This window comes from Protopterus annectens, chromosome 3.part0 (assembly GCF_019279795.1).
Source record: "Protopterus annectens isolate FY-2018-M chromosome 3.part0, PAN1.0, whole genome shotgun sequence".
In the NCBI taxonomy this organism is placed as follows: Eukaryota; Metazoa; Chordata; order Ceratodontiformes; family Protopteridae; genus Protopterus; species Protopterus annectens.
The window spans coordinates 21,908,227-21,925,625 of record NC_056731.1 but is presented as its reverse complement, the minus strand read 5'-3'; positions in this window follow the sequence as shown (position 1 = coordinate 21,925,625).

The window sequence follows — 17,399 nt, the reverse complement described above, 5'->3', positions numbered from 1 at the left end:
CTGTTTTCTGTCTGCTTCACTGCTCAACAAACAGCATTAAATATTTTTTGTTCTGGTTCACATGCCTTTCTTCAGCTTCCAAAATGCATGCTTCTTTTTGCTTAACCTGTGCAAAAGCATAATTTTTCCTCTGTCAGTTCTGTTGCCATTTCCCTGCCTTATTAAAACAAAGATTGTTTAATTTTGTTTTACTTGCTTCACACAGAGGGTAACTGTTTTAGTAAAGTATGTATATCTCAGTCTGTTCCACTTCAGTAGGATTCAATTTTTTAATAGAAATCCATGCCAGTTCTAACATTATGAATTCCTGACAGCTTTTCTTTCAGAATATTATGGTTCTTGTGGATTTTCTGATGAGTGTAATTGGGATTCTTGGTACAGGTAAACTTTATGAGTGATTAAGAGATCGCATACTAATTTTAGAAATATGTTAGCTAGGAATATCTGTTTTCACTGAGGTGCAGCAACTGTAGAGTTAATATAGATATATATATATATATATATATATATATATATATATATATATATAATATATATATATATATATATATATATATATATATATATATATATGGGTTCCTATCACATCATCGAACTGTGTAATCACTGACACTCACCTCTTCGACACCAATCCATCGACGTCCATATCATCGACAATTCCGGTAAGCGATCTTCCCCCTCACAGGACCCATGGTAGCGCTTCTTCCTGTGTTACACCGATCAGGGTTTACGTGATTCCGTACAATTTACCTTGAAAGCGCTACCATGGGTCCTGTGAGGGGGAAGATCGCTTACCGGAATTGTCGATGATATGGACGTCGATGGATTGGTGTCGAAGAGGTGAGTGTCGGTGATTACACAGTTCGATGATGTGATAGGAACCCATATATATATATCAGTAGCACAGATGTGGAGCTGTAGCCTTCATATTAGGGAAGGAGGAAGGAAGTTATCCTGTAAAAAACTCTTTAAATTACTAAACCGTAAATTTTATTTTATTTTTTTCCCTATTTTCTTGGTTATTTTTTTAAATTCCATTCACTGCTGACCTGAGGCTCCTCTGAGGCTTCTCTATATGCTGACTCCCTATAGTCTGACCCTCTGCACGTCCCATGCAGTGGCAGGCTCTCTGATGTGACCTATACTAAGTTCCTAATACAAACTCTTTCAGCTACAATAACTTACTTATAAATCAGTTGAAATGAATGTCACTATTAATATGTTCATATTGCAAATATTATTAAGTTATATAATTAAATTTACAATAACCATATAATTAACATTACTATGCTACTAATTACTAATGTTCGAGATTTCCTTCTTGTAATTGCCTCTGATTATTGTATATCTTGTTAATGTCTCTTACTGTAATTGAACTGAGGTACTATTTGAATTCATTATATTGTACATATTACTGTACGTTTTCTCCTGGTTTATGATTTATGATAGAAAATATTTGTATATTTCAAACAACTGCTTGAAATTTATAAACCAAAGCAATCGCTAGAGCACAGCTTATATTCCAACTGTGTGGCCGAATTTTATTACTCCATCCCAGTCCCTATCAGGTCATTGCCTAACATTCATTCAAACCTTGACTAAAATAACTTCTTTCCAGGCTCTGTTCCTGTACCACACCAGGCTAATACTAAGATTTCTCTTTATTTCCATGTCCTCATATTCTTTATACTGACTCCCTTATTTAATCTGTCTCAGACCAATATTTTTGATTCCTTTATTGATGTGTATTGGCCCATAACTCGCTTCTGCTTCATCATATTACTGTTTAACACACTCAAGTAAATATCTCCACTCTTGTGTGTCTCTGTATAGGGAAACCTTTACCTTCGGCCACCAATATTACCATTTGTTCTTAGATTTTGCATTTCTATATAGTTTTTTCTTTTTCTTTTATACTTATTTATCTCAAATCCATTTATCTTGTATGTTTTCTATAGATTTATTTGATGTTTATATTCTTCTCTTACCACTGCATATTTCATTATGAGGGATATTGACTTATTGTTCTAATTTGTATTCTGTGGAACTTTGCTCTCCAGGCCTCCACTGAAAATGGGTTCTTGCCTAGTCAGACTTCTTAGGTAAAGAAATGTCAATTAATAAATAAAATGAAATAACCGACCATATCACTAACATGTTGGTAAAATTGTAACTAAATAAATAAATAAAGGGATGCACTCGATGGAGCTGCAGGGTAAGATCTGGTCTAGGTGTGGTGCAGTCTGCAGTTTAATGGGGATTTTCATTACCACAGTCCAAAGATCATCTCCAGGTGTTGGCCTGCACCAGGTGTCCATGACCGATCCACTTAGCATTCTTCCTCACCCCAGCACAGGCATGGTCATCATCCTCACTTACCTATAATATCAAGTGTTCAAGCCATTAACTGAACTCCACATCTTCCTGAATTTTTTACACCACCTAGCCAGACGTCAGGACTTTATTCCACTATGCCACTGGCATAGGCTGTGGTTGAGATTTCTGCTTCACTGATACTACTTTCAGGCCTTACTTCTAGTGCTGTCTACACTGTTTTTTTTTTTTTTTTTTTTTTTGTTATAGTTAGCCTGTTGTCTGCATACCTCTCAAAACAGTCTACATAAATTCTTAGATTTAATCAACTAAACCTTCTTTGATCAAATAGTTAATAAACTTTCTGTTGGAAATTATATTCTCAGTCAGGTTCTTATAAATATAAAAAAAGAAAAACTGGTGGTCTTAAAACTTTGTTCATTAGCTAAGTCACAATAATTTCTAAAAATCATGAAACCCAGGTAGTGTTCCAAAGCAACAAGCCTTTATTTGTCATAGACAAGTGATCTTCAGTAACAAAAAATCAGAAATATTTTAACAATGTTAAAAATATCAGCTTTTATATACTTACAAATAGGTGTGGAAAAATATACGTATTGTTTAATTTTAAACCAGCCTGTTCATGGCAAACAATATAAACGGGCTGTAAAAGTGCATCATAGCACAGCAAGAAAACATCCCCACATACTACTACTGATTAGAGCAACCTAATCCCAGTTAAGGAAAACACTAACTATTTGCAATTCACATTCTAAGATCAGGTATTAAGAAAAGCATAACATACATAAAAAGATATACATAAAAAGACTTTTAACTAAAATCACTTTTCACTAACTAAGGCACTAAAGCCTTTATGAGGTCTGCGACAAGAACTAAAATCAAGCAAATACACATAGCTATCTAACCATAAACATAATCAAGGTAAAACACTATAAATATAAAAATACATCTGTCTAATAATATATAGTAAATATCTATCCATGTGTATTAGTGTGCATAAAAAATAAGTTATTAATAGATCAGAAAAAAAACTGTCATGACAATCTTCATATATACAGCTCCAAAAGCATGTTTATATAATGAAAACTAGTAGAAAAAACACACAGAACATACAGAAAATAGTACATGAATTAAATTAACAATGTATAAAAGTGTGCAGGTATGTGCATGAGTGTGCATGAGTGCCCACCAGTATGGTAAATGGGGGAGTTATACCAATACTACATGGTAATAGCGGCGTGAAAACAATGTGTGTGTTTGGAATTTACTGTTTAAATCTCTGATGTAATGCAATAAACGTAATCAAAGCGGAACTGAGATTAAAGTAACTAAACATATATATATATATATATATATATATATATATATATATACTCATTCTACACAATATTTTATTATTATTTAGTATATTTTTAGTACATAAAAAAATCCTCAAAAATTCCCTAAAAAGCCTTTACAGATTGTGTGGCAGTTTATGCAAATTCAACACACCCTTAATAGAGCAATAGTAGTTAAGTCCAGGTTTTCTGAATGCATTTAATTTCAACTGCCGGTATAATTCTTTTTTCTCTAACACACCATTGAAGCCCCCCTTATTTTCAGACTTGAAACCAAGACCTCTGGCTAGCTAGGAATGCAGATGACTGCAAACTGAGAATTATGGTGAATTCCTTCTCTGATACTGTAGCCGATTAGCAAGAACTTACACATATAAATAATTGGTGTGGTGAAACTGGGATAAAATTAAATGCAGTGTACTGCAGTATTGTCACATCTGGTCGACAACTCCTCCCCTCAGCGTACAGCATTGACAATACCATACATCAAAACAAAAGTGTTGTTAGGGATATTGAATTATGGGTTGATAATTCCCTCTGTTTCAATCATAATGTGACAACAGTAGTCAGAAAATCATTCTACTTAGTGCTTCAAATTACCAAGCAAATATCATACAGATTGAACGATATTTCTTTCCTATATTCAGTATTGATTAGGTCAACTACTGACTACAATGCCCCTTCAATAGATATATCAAACAATCAGAAAAAGCACAAATGTTCCAGACTTTGAAGATGACAGACTTGTAGACCCTGAGAGATTGGAAGGCCTTCTCTTTATACAGTACTCTTGAAATGAGGACATCTGAACAGAATCCAAAGTAGCACCAGTTGTAAAGAAACTGAAGAGAAGAGATTACCATTCTTCATTCGCATGTATAGGAAAGAAGAAGATGGGAGAAGCAGAGTGAAAACACAAAGAAATTACAACATCCACCAAGTGAATGATGGATTGCATAAGAGAACAAATATGGCAGTCAGGAACTAAGAGGAAATAGAGCCTGTTAGTTTTGTAACCACACATATGACATGTAAGGCTATTAACAGCACCATACATTTTATACAGAAAATGATGTTCTAAATACACGAAAATATAAATATAGTCAGTGACAGTACAGATGGAAATGTTGAAAGAAACACCACCTTCTCGTTCATACACACTTTCTTCATGTGAAATTCCCACTGAAAAGCCTTGTTCTAATGATGTTTTACTAAAGCTTAAGAATTCAGTTTTGACAGTGACCTATTTAGCATGTGTGACAAGTAAGACCACATTGACTTGCGTGTTTGTTTGTGGAAATGCTGCAAGATCTTGCTCTTCTTACTGGAACCATAAGCGTTGTCAAAACTGATGAATGTCACCTTAAAGGACTTTATAAGAGAGATAATCGGATGAACACATCTGAGATATGGAGTTTAACTGTCAACAACATTTCACTTTCATGGGACTTAACAATCTTTATGGAAAAAAAAGAAGCTGCAATTATTTTGCTGATTACTGAATACCATATTTCTACCTGGAACAGAAATGCACATAGCTCAATATAATGCCTATTGCAGGACTACACTCCTCGGAAAAATACATGCATAGAACAGGGGATCATTGTATAAACTTCATCAATACAATTAGTGTGACAAACATGAACTCAGAGGGTATTGACACAGGATGAACAAACTTAAAAAGAAAATGAACAGTACGAACTACACCATGGTTTCCTCCTACACTGGCCAATTCATACGGTTTGAAAGGTACAGCACATCAAATCAAGACGCCTCCAATAATATTTTACAGCAAATAAGAGTTCTAAGCTGAGGAAAAGGAGAATGCAGCTGGAGGACCTGTAAGTGTATTATTCCAAAGTATTCCTACAAATTTATTACATCAGTAATACATCCAAAAGTAACGGAGTAGCTCTGCCATCTTGCAATAGCATGCACAATGTGAATTCCAGTAGTGTCCTCCAGTATTCCATCATATTTGGTCTGAGTACTGCACAGATCCTCAATGCTATACCCTAGAAACATAAGTCTATAGAGTACATGCTGTACCAGTAAGAAGTAGTGAGATTCTGTCATATTCTGTGCAAATAGATCCACCTTCCAACTACTGAGTGCATCCAAAATCAGATGTCCCCACAGTACCATCTGTATTTTGAACAAGACAATAAAGCTTGATGGGTAGAAACTCTGTTCTGCATGCAGTATAACATCTGAAAATACAGAGATAGCATGTTTTGGGACTGTGCTAATAAAGCACAGTTCAAACTTGAAAAAAAGAAAAAAAGTAGCTATCTCCTGTGTAAAAGGGGAATAGCTCCTACACAACATGTGCCCATTCTTGTAAGAAAGACCTTCTATATTGCACATCTTATAAACAAAGGGATTGTATCTAGATCCAGGGACATCATTGTCCCCCTTTACCCAGCCCTCATTAGGGCAATCATTGAATATAATTCCCCCTTTGGCATGTATCTGTCCGGACACATTTAGCAACTGGAACACCCACAGACATACATTACTAAAAGGATACAAGACCAAAACAACATGTCCTACATGGACCAACTTAAAGTCCTGTCAATATACTCAATATCCTACAGACTGCTATGAGGTGACTTGTGTCTGGCATACAAAGCATCCTCCAGCCCATTTCTAATGGATTTACTGTACATCAGCAAGTCAAATGCATCAGAAATACTCGGTCTAGGAATATAAACCTCTTCTGCAACATCGACAGAACAGTTTGGAGAGACATGGATATTAAGATACCACTGGAACAGACTCCCCTTCCACATGATACAACGTTCAACCCTATCCATACTTAAGCACAACTTAGATATATGAATGGGAAACAGAAAATTTATCCCAGGACTGCTGCCTGTACAACAAATGGACAGTCAGATCTTAAATGATTTATCCCCATGCATGGGTCCCCTCAAATTATCTATCATATGATCCCAGTTATTCTTATTAGAGGTAATATATAATTATCAACCATGAGGTGGGTAAGGTTATCTCTAACCAAATGAGATAGGTTAATTTGAGTGCAAAAAGGGAAATTGGCTAGGCTTAAAATGGCCTGCAATGGCATGTAGCCTATTACTTACCTGTAAACCTGTAAGCAGTATAATGCAGGTGAGCCATCCTTAACTATAAATGTCCCTCTGCTCTGTTGCCTAAGACTAACTCGACCTGTGGGTGTGAAATGTAAGTGCAGGCAGGAGGTTTTACCACCATTTACTGTCTGCAGTGCCAGATCTTACATAGAGGCGGATCATTACTTATGCCATAAAGGCTGTACATTTACATAGGCTATTCTGCTGTTCTAAGAGTTAAGACCAATGTATCAACATCATGAGATGTATGGAACTTAACTTCCAGTTTAGAAGTAATGCTGCTTGATATTCATTATTTGCCTACTTGGCATAAGGCAAACAGGAGCCTTTGTTTTGGACCTGGAAATGCAGTTACTGCTTGGAGTAATACCTTATCCCAAGCAGAACTGCTTTTGGAATTTGGCAGGCTATCAAACGTGATTTAGTATGTTGCAGTTCAATGACTATTATTGTTGCTTCCCAACAAGAAGTTCTCTGATGTGATTCTCAACCGGGGTGCCTTCTGTGTGGTGGGTGGGGTGTGATTCTAAATTGTTTCTAGGAGTGCATAGTGTGTGTGTGTGTGTGTGTGTGTGTGTGTGTGTGTGTGTGTGTGTGTGTGTGTGTGTGTGTGTGTGTGAGCGTGTGCGTGTGCGTGTGTGTGTGTGTGTGTGTGTGTGTGTGTGTGTGTGTGTGTGTGTGTGTGACAGGCCTGGCAATCTACTTCTAGTCCTTATTAAACTCTGTGGGTGGTTATGGTGGCTTGTGGGATCATAGTAGTTGGCTATTACTCATAAGCATGGGCTAATAGCCATTAGCTATAAATCATATTACAGTTTTGTAGAATTATACCTTAACAATACTTTCAGTTTTAAAAATGTCATAAATGTTGTAACTCATAATTGTTAAAAGAGGTTGTAACTTCTTTTTAATAAACCTATTAAGGACCTTATTTAGTTATTTAAATACTTTTAACTAATTTATATTGAGTGTAAAATGTTACCTAAGTTACATAAGTGTTAATAAAGTACTACTGTAAAGCAATAACTATAAATATTGATCAAATAAGTTAAAACTACTTCCATTGCACATATTTAAAACACATTTAGGTAAATATTGCTATTTAATAAGGAATCTTGACAGTTAAAAATGTTTCAGTTATGACACCTTCAAATTACTTTTTCCAAAATTTTCTTATAACTTTAGTAAGTTTTTTTAATGTTTTTTAATTAGAAAAGTGATTTCCTTTACAGTGTTTTATATTTTTGTTGTGGGTTTTATTATAGACAGAATCAAGACTGTAAAGTGCTAATGTCTACAGGTTGCAAATTTAATTAAGGTTATGACTTCTTATCATAACAATTCATTATTTGAAATGCTTAACATATCTTAGTAGTGTTACACTTCTGTTTAACTTAGGACAAATACAATGAATAAGTCACGTATGTGTAAAAGATTAACCAAAGTGACATGTACTGTGATACTTCTGATGATTGCAGTGGTAATATTTATCATCATTAGGATTATTATTATTACAGTACGGTAACTGCATGCACCTTGCAATAAGAGATGAATTATGCACTCACTACTGTATACATACATTTCAGCTGCAGGACCACTAGGGATGATAAAACAGCCACCATTTTTTTCCTGTTTAATGTACTTAAGCAGTCCTGTGAAAACCACCATACGTTGACTGTTGCAACACTCCTTCAGTCTTACTAAAGCAATCAAAATAATGTGCCATCTGTGAAGTTCTAATGTCAGTGATACGTTTTAATAGCCATATAGATAAACTAGTAAAGTCCGATGTTCTTTAGTACTATAATTGCATCAGAAAAAGATTACAATTGTTAAATATCTTACAATGGTAGACAAAAATATAATCTCACCGGGGTTTATTTATCAAATTCAAAAGAGCAGGTTCTGCAGCTCATATTGTTCTAATCAGCATGTTTAGTCACTTCCAGGAGATCATTGCAGCAAATTATACCTCACTGATATTTCCCATAATTAAATGCAATGTTATACTTTGCTTCCAAACAGCAAGAGATTCTCAAGTTTGGTTCTCCACTGGGGTGCCTTCTTTGCAGTCTGCATATCCTCCTTTATTCTTGTGGGTTTTCTCTGGGTGGTCTGGTTTCCTCCCACATTCCAAAGACTTGTAGTAGGTGGATTGGGGACTCTTAATTATTTGCAGGTGTAACTGCATGCATGTGTAACGCAAACAAAAGACTTAGAAACCTTCCAACATTTCACCCATTTGCCTTGAAAACTGTGCAGATAATGGTGGCTGTCTGCAGGGTGGCTCTAAGATACTTTCCAGTGTTTGAACAAATTACATAAAGCAACTTGAGAATGCTCTCTAGTTCTTTGATAGAAAAATCTTAATACTGGAAAACTTTACAATTCCTTCTTAAATAGACATGGTCAGTATTTTTGAGGAGGCCCAGGACTGCTTCAGTGGAGGCCTGAACAAGTAAGAAAATTGTGTGTACATAAAACATTAAGTATTAATATTGACTTCAAGTGAGATCAAGTTCAACTAAAAAAAAAATAATAGTCCAAGAATATGCGTATCCAATGCAAATCAGTATTTATAGCGTATGAGCTAAATCCTGATTATTTCAATAGTGAAGGTATGAGTGTTTTGGAATGGGGTGGCTGATGCTGAAGAGGGCAATGCATTCCTTTTTCCTATGAGAAGACACAAAGTACTTACATGAAATCTAGGGGAGGTTCAATGACGTTTCTACTACTGAGTGATGTTCACAATGACAAGTTCCAAGAACATGTAACTCTTAAATTATTCAGAAAGGATTCAGGAATGCTCATTATATTTGGTTCCCATAGGTTACTTAGAGGTGACCTCTAGTTTTTCTGTAAGGCAAGGCTTAATCTTGTTCTGTTTGGAATTCTTATCTTGGAAGCCACCACATGAGGAGCTAATACCAGGACAGGGAACCTAATATTAAAAAAGTAAAAATCTGTATCTATATCTATCGATATATGTATGTACATCTATCTGTATATGCATCTATCTACCTATGTATATGTATATATATATATATATATATATATATATATATATATATATGTGAATGTGCTTGTGTGTGTGTGTATGTGTGTGTGTGTGTGTATGTATACATGTATGTATGTATGTGTGTATAGAAACACTCCATAAAATTGAATGCTCATAATCTCAAATGTGTTTAACACTGGCAGAAGTGATTGAAATTCATTTGATCACTTCTGACAGTAAGTCTGCGTAACACTGTGCACAGTGGTACTCAGGGAAATTTCCCTTTCTCCTCTGTACAGTGATCTCAGAGTTGGTATACATAATTATCAGGGGGTGTGCAGGCATGCAGTCCCCCACATGAAGAAGCCCACCCCTCGCAAGTGTTTTGTTTCTTCACTGTTTTGGCTTTCAGTCTTTTCCGATCGATCATTAACTATTTGAGATTTGTGTACTTTGATGTTTAGAAGAACATTTATATATATATATATATATATATGTGTGTGTGTGTGTGTGTGTGTGTGTGTGTGTGTGTGTGTGTGTGTGTGTGTGTGTGTGTATGTGTAAACTTGACAACTGAAATATCAAGGTCAAACCTTTGACATTCGGAACATTGATAGGTAATGCACATGCTCCAGGGATTAATCATGGAGCAGGCAAAACTGCAAGTGTTTTTGCAGCAGGCATGCCCTGCAGTGCCCACCACACCCCTTGCTACTTATATATACTAACTTGTAGATTGTACAATCCCCATGGAAAGGGAATATTCCTTTATCCTGGGATTGTCAGTCTTGTGCACATTGACCATCTGTTTCTGTTGACCAAATGGTTTTGACCAAACAGACATCAATCATGTGTCCAGTCTACCAATTGAAGACACCCATATATTTGTATATACATAATTATATATCCTACTATCCATTCAGGCTTTGACTGATTAGTTGCAAGTTGCTGAAGTTCAACTCACTTATTTTTGTACTGGAAATAATTGACTGGATTTTATACGATTGTCCCCACCCTATTCACAAAAAGTGCTGATTATGAAATTTGACAAACTGCAGGCTCAACTGTTTTATTTTCAACCAATTGAAGTTCCAGTGAATTTAATCACGGGAAAATGATGGAGAAGCGCTATAGATATAAATATAGATACAGATATATAACTATCCAATTCATCTCTTGCCTTAGTGAATAGCATAGTAGAATAAGTTAAAAATGTCCAAGTCATCCAAGTCACTTTCTACTTTGCAAACATCACTGCAACTACTGCTTTCAGTGAAACTGGTAGCTGATGTCTTTCCAATGCCTCACTGATGATTTTCATCAAACTGCTCAATACACCTGCTTCCAATTTGTTGATAATGTTTATCATAAACAAATCTGTTCTGTCTATATATTTCTTGCACCATATGACCTCTGCTTTCTCGACTTTTTACAACTCTGTCTATTGCCATCCCTTATCCCCTTCACATTGCTACTATTCTCCACTTCATACCCCCCCCCATCCTGTCACTCTCCCTTGAGATCTGTGTCTATAGACACATATACAATATGCAAGTACCTTCCAAACTTTCTTTCTTCAGTGATCCCCCACCCCGTCTAATAAATTGTGTTCTCTTACTCTCACGTCCTCTGGGTGATCTTTCAAGAAGTAAAACAGTAGTTTCACATTTACATCACTTGTAGGCAACCATCTTCCTCTTGTCTGCTCATTATCTCCTTGTCCATCCTCCTTCCTTGCTATTCTTCCAAGCAAATCACTGCTCCCGTCTATCCTCACTGTCTCTTAACATTTTAATCATCTTCTTTCTAGCTTCTCCTTCTTTTGCCTATTTATACCCCAGTCCATGCACTTTTTGCAACCCTCCATATCACCTGCATCCTTTCCCACTCTAGTTCATCCCTTAGGATCCCTTCCCACTCTAGTTCATCCCTTAGGATCCTTTCCCACTCTAGTTCATCCCTTAGGATCCTTTCCCACTCTAGTTCATCCCTTAGGTTATGTCTCCTAGGGCTTTCCTAAACACTTTAACTACCAACATCTTGCGCCATACAGTCCTATGGGGCCACCTCCAGTTTTAAGGAGCTTCCACATCCATTTAATTTCTTCTTCATTTCCTCAGCCATTTCAGCCTTACAAAGGTATGAGCAGACAAAACAAATTCTGCAATATTTTCCTTCACAATTTTATCCTCAATCTTACTGTTCTCTGGCATTATATCAGTCAGTTTGCCAGTCAACAGCCATTACTTGAGAAAGTATACTGGTTCCCTCAGACCTCATCTTTACATGCCTTCCCCAGTACCAAATGGCCTTGCTAGGTCCACCAGCTATTCTCCAACCCCTTGGACTTACTCAATTTGTGCTAGTGTCAGTTATGGATGCTGACAGTATCCTGGGGTCTCAGCTCTTCTATGCTTCCATCTGGATTTTTTTAATATATGATATACCCACTCCATTTCACCATCCTTCATGCTCATTAATTTCATCCAAGGGCAACTCCCTTCTTTGGATCAAGCCTCCACCTTAGGAAGCATAGCAACAAAAAACCCCCACCTTGGATGGGTACACCCATTCCTTCCCTGCCACTCTGTCAGTCTCCCAAGCCCCTAATCAAACCCAGGCCAGCTAGGCTGTAATCAGAGCCTTTATCCCTCTACATCACCGGAGCAGCAATGTATACTTACTTTTAGTCACAAATTTTATCACAATACATGGAGGAACTAACCCTATTCGTGTCTTTCTACAAATCTTTCTTGACAATTCTTATAAAACTCCATAGTCTCATAGAACATAGAACCCAACATCCAATGCCATTAGAAAACCTCCTTGTATGTTTAACCTAACTAACCTATCCCTTCATACCAATTTCCTTAACAAAACTGCTTGAAAATACCTTTATCATTATAGTTCAATGGGTAAAAATATCCCACCAACACCCACTAATTCTCTCATCTCCATCTCTTTATATTTCTTTACTATCAATCTTCACTTTCTGAAAGTTAAAACAAATCCCCCTCTTTTATTTGATCCCTTGCCACAATTCATTCCTCTGCCAAACTACTGTATCTTAAACACCTTCTCAACCCCTCACCTCCTCTTTCTCTGAATTTAATTTCATGTAACACTTTCACCTCTGTACTTTCTCTTGTTAACCTTTCTAATACTTCTTTGTTCACCTGCATGATTTGCTTCTTTTATCTATTATTCTTTCTTGTTCTCTCTCTTGATTGTACTTCCACTAGTTCTCTTGAATTTTTTAGCATCATAGAACTCTGTTACTTCCTCAGATAGACCCGCCAATCTAATGGATGTCTATATTTTGCAAACTAACACCACTCTCCCCACAGCAGCATGTTTGACAGGCTGCCTATACCTTCTACCTTGATTGCTCACTAGTATTTTCCCCTACCTAGCCCCAGCACTCTCTTTGACTCAACCATCTTCTCTCCATAATTTCCACCTGTTATTTAATAAGTGCCTATATCACCCAACCTCCTGCTACCCATTTTCCATCTCTTCTTCCACTTCTTAAATATTGGCCCCTATACTTCATTCTATACCAAACATCAGACTCCATTATCTCTGTGTTCCCACTTCCTCAACCATTCTTTTGGAATATCCTTTTTCAAATGTTTCCTCACTTATCTTTACCACTACATAACTGCACCCCATACACTCATCAGCAATAGTCCTCCCTTTCTCTTATCCTATCTCTCTGCTTGTTAACCAGTCTGCCCCACTGTTCTTCTCTCAATTGTCTCTCGGGTAAGATGTAAAAGATTCACAGCATCAAAAAATTAGCCAGTCTCAAAATACAATGCCAAGGAAAGACAATAGCTGATAAAGTCTTCCACTGTACCCTTAGATATTTTTTGGGAGGAACCTCTTTCTTCATATTCCAGTGGCAGCCCTCTCCAAAGTCTCAACAAGCAACTCACAAAATTAGAAAAGTATGGCTCTACAACTTATGGTTTATGTTATTTTAAATTGTGTTATGTAGAATGTGACTATACAAAAGTACCAGTCTCTGTCTATATTATTTTATAGAGTCAAGCCTGTGCACCTAGTTGGAATCCCCTCCTCTAAGACAGCCAGATAACCCCTTTAGATACATTGTTCTAGAAGCAAAATTGGACTATTTCCCCCTACAGTAATTAATTGGATATTCATCATTTGCTCTTCTTGCTTCTTCTTGACATCCACTCAGCTCCTCTCCAAGCTTGCTATAGTATACTCTATTCTAAGGTTTGTGAGAGCTCTTATTGAGTGTCATTTCGATCTGAATTGATTAAAAGGAGTTAAATCCTAAAGAATTTTCCTTAAATCCTGCTCAACTTACTGGTTGTTTTTTGGATGAAAAATTCCACTGACAGTATGGCGCCCACTCCTTTCAGCCTTTGCTATGCTCAGGCTACACTCCCATACCCTATCCCCAGATCCCACCCACTCTCACATACTTTACACTTACACTTCTTTTGGCTCCTCTTCCATCAAACTCCCTCCCGTTTCCGCCACACTCCAATCTATCTATTAAACCCCATCCCCCTCCCATACCTCACTCATAGTACTCTAACCACACCCACTTTTTCTGCACTAGTGTACCTCACTGTATTCACTTATACTCTACCCTCTATAACTGCTTCATTTTCAACATCTTTTTTTCTTCCTCTAATTCCATTTCAGCTCATCTACACCATACATGTTGATTTACTCATGCCTGTCATTACTCTTCCTTCTGCTTTCTACCCTAACAATTCCTCCAGCAAGACTAGTAAAAAACACACCTCAACTATTACCTCATCATCACCACTCAATACTTCTACCACAAGCTTCTCTCAAATAACCCCTATCTCTGATCTCTGTATCTATCGTCTTCTATTCCCACCCTAAAGTTTTCAATACTAACCACTACAACCTAAATTTAATGTGATTACCCAAACTTCTTACAACCCCAAAAACAAGTAGATGTTCAAACACTAAAATGTATCACTCAATATTAGGAGCATATGCAATAAACTGATGGTCTTTCATGTGCGTTAACACACTCTAACCCAAATAGCCTTGTCATCACAGATAACTGGCTAAAACCAGAAATAAAAAATACTGAAATTCTCCCCTGGTTACAGTATTATCAGAATAGAAAGAGTGAATAGAAAATGTGACAGAATAGCCCTAGTCTTCAAAAACACCTTAATAGTTACCTCCTTCTTGAATACTATGCCAAAATTCAGTACAACAGAAATCTTTATTGCATTTCTAAAACTTAATTCATCTAAGAGCATCTGCATTATTGTTTTATATATCCCTCTTTGGCAAAACATACACATTCGAGAAAATATTATTTTCTGGATATCTAAAACAATACAAGGCAAATCATTATCCTAAGGGACATTAACACTGATTGGTAGGCTGTATCCTCACACCACTCAATTAACAGTATAAACTTCTGTGGCATTATTCAACTAATAAATACCCCAACCAGACACAGAAAAAATAACACCCAACACTCTACCCTGGATAGGATACTAATCTCTTAACCTTCTTGTTTTACACCCTCTAGTACACTCCCCAACTCTTTAAGTGACCACCTTCCACCATTTACTCACAGGATTATTATTCATCTCACAAAGCAACACAAGTTCAAAACCATAAGGAATCTACACAAATTTAACAAAGAGGTATTTAATGAATATCTAAAAGCTATACACGGGTCCAGCCTAAAAAAGACTTCCCCTTAAGGAGGCAGTTGAATATTTCATCAGGACTTTCTTAAGAATTCTTAGCACACTAACCCTACAGCAAACAAAAAGAATACAAATTTACCATGCCCCATGGCTCACCAAGTCATGTAAAATCCTAATGAAAGACAGAAACAAGGCATGGACTGACTGGCTAAAGAATAAAAATGACACAAATCTTCAGTTATTTAGACAACTCTACAATCATACAAAAAGACATAATTCCCATGACAAAAAAACAAATCATAATATTTCCACATTCAAGATAACCAGAAAAACAACCCCAAGAAATTCTGGTCCTCTATATCATTACTCTTCAACCCAGGAAACAAAAATAATCCCAATCCATACCATGATATTCCTCCTCTTCATTCACCAAACTCAACGCATAATTTATAGAGTCCATATCAAATTTAACTGTAAACCCACCTAATCCTTCACAACTCACACATCCGCACACTTCCCCTATGAAAATATACAAAAACAAAATAAATAGCCTACATACATGCATTTAACAAAACCCTACCTCTAACCCTACACTAAATCTAACATGCATTACTTATCTAAGCACTTACCTTAATCTGCACCCTATCCTAAACTCCGTAACTATCCAACACTTACCTTATGCAGCTAATTCACCGATGGGCCAACCATGGAAATTCGATATTTCCATTTTCGTGGTTTCTGACTTTCGCTCGAAGTCCACTTCGCACTATACGGTTCGATGTTTATGTATTAGCGTAAACGTCTTTTTACTTTCCTAATATAGACCTAAGAAGAAACAGCTAAAGGGTCATCAGGATAGCATTTCACAATTCCAAAATGAACCCTTACCTGTACTCATTTTTTCTTACCCAGTGGTATGCGACTTCTGCTGTACATCAACCACTTAGCCAGGTCTTGTGTTATTCAGTGGGAGATATCTCCCACATCCTTTTGTCACCAGTCTCCAGCTCCCACACGCTGTTAGAGCACATCCTCTTCATTTCATTTCCTACTTTGCACAGCATCCCTTCTTGCCCCTCTCCCCAACTATCATGATTGCCAGTCCTCTTTTTATCTGTAACTGCTTCTGATCTCCACCATGCTCTTGCCTGTCTACCCAATGAGACTTATGTGTGTAGAAGTTTCTGGACAAATTTAATCCTTTCTGAATGACAAAACCATAGCTCTGCATGGCAGCTGCTCTCCACCTTCCCTTACCATCTGTCATTTTCCCATATGCACTGGCTGTTTTGTCTGATAACAACACAAAGTTACTCTGCACCCCTTCCATGCTATTTGTAACACTGAAAGCCAAACAAGTGTAACAGCCATTCCCTCCCTTCTAGTATTCCACATCACACGACTGAAACCGTATGTCTTTAATCCGTCTCCACAGAGCAGGTGTGCTTACATTTCACTCTGTTAACCTAATTTGGAAGTTCTCTACTTGCTGTCACTTTCAGAAGCTGTGGTTCAGATTTATGGATTTACTGCACATCAACGTCAAATGTCATCAGAAAAACTCTGTCTATGGATCTAGACTTGTTCTCTAACATAAACAGAATGGTTTGGAGGAACAAGTATACTTCTCAGACAATACAGCTGCAGTGGAGTCCCCATCTGCATAAAACAAAATTTGTCCCTGTCCATTTTCAAGTGCAACTTAGATCTATGGATGGGAAACATACTGCCCCATTTACTACTAGTGGACGGAGACAGCTCCTAAATGTTTCACCCCATGTATGGGTCCCCTCAAATTATCTATGGTATGATCCCAGTTATTCTCATTAGGCGTAATATACAATCATTGTCCATGGGTTGGGTAAGACTAATCTATAACCAAATGGACTACGTTATTTTGAGCACAAAAAGGGAAAATGGCTAGGCTTAA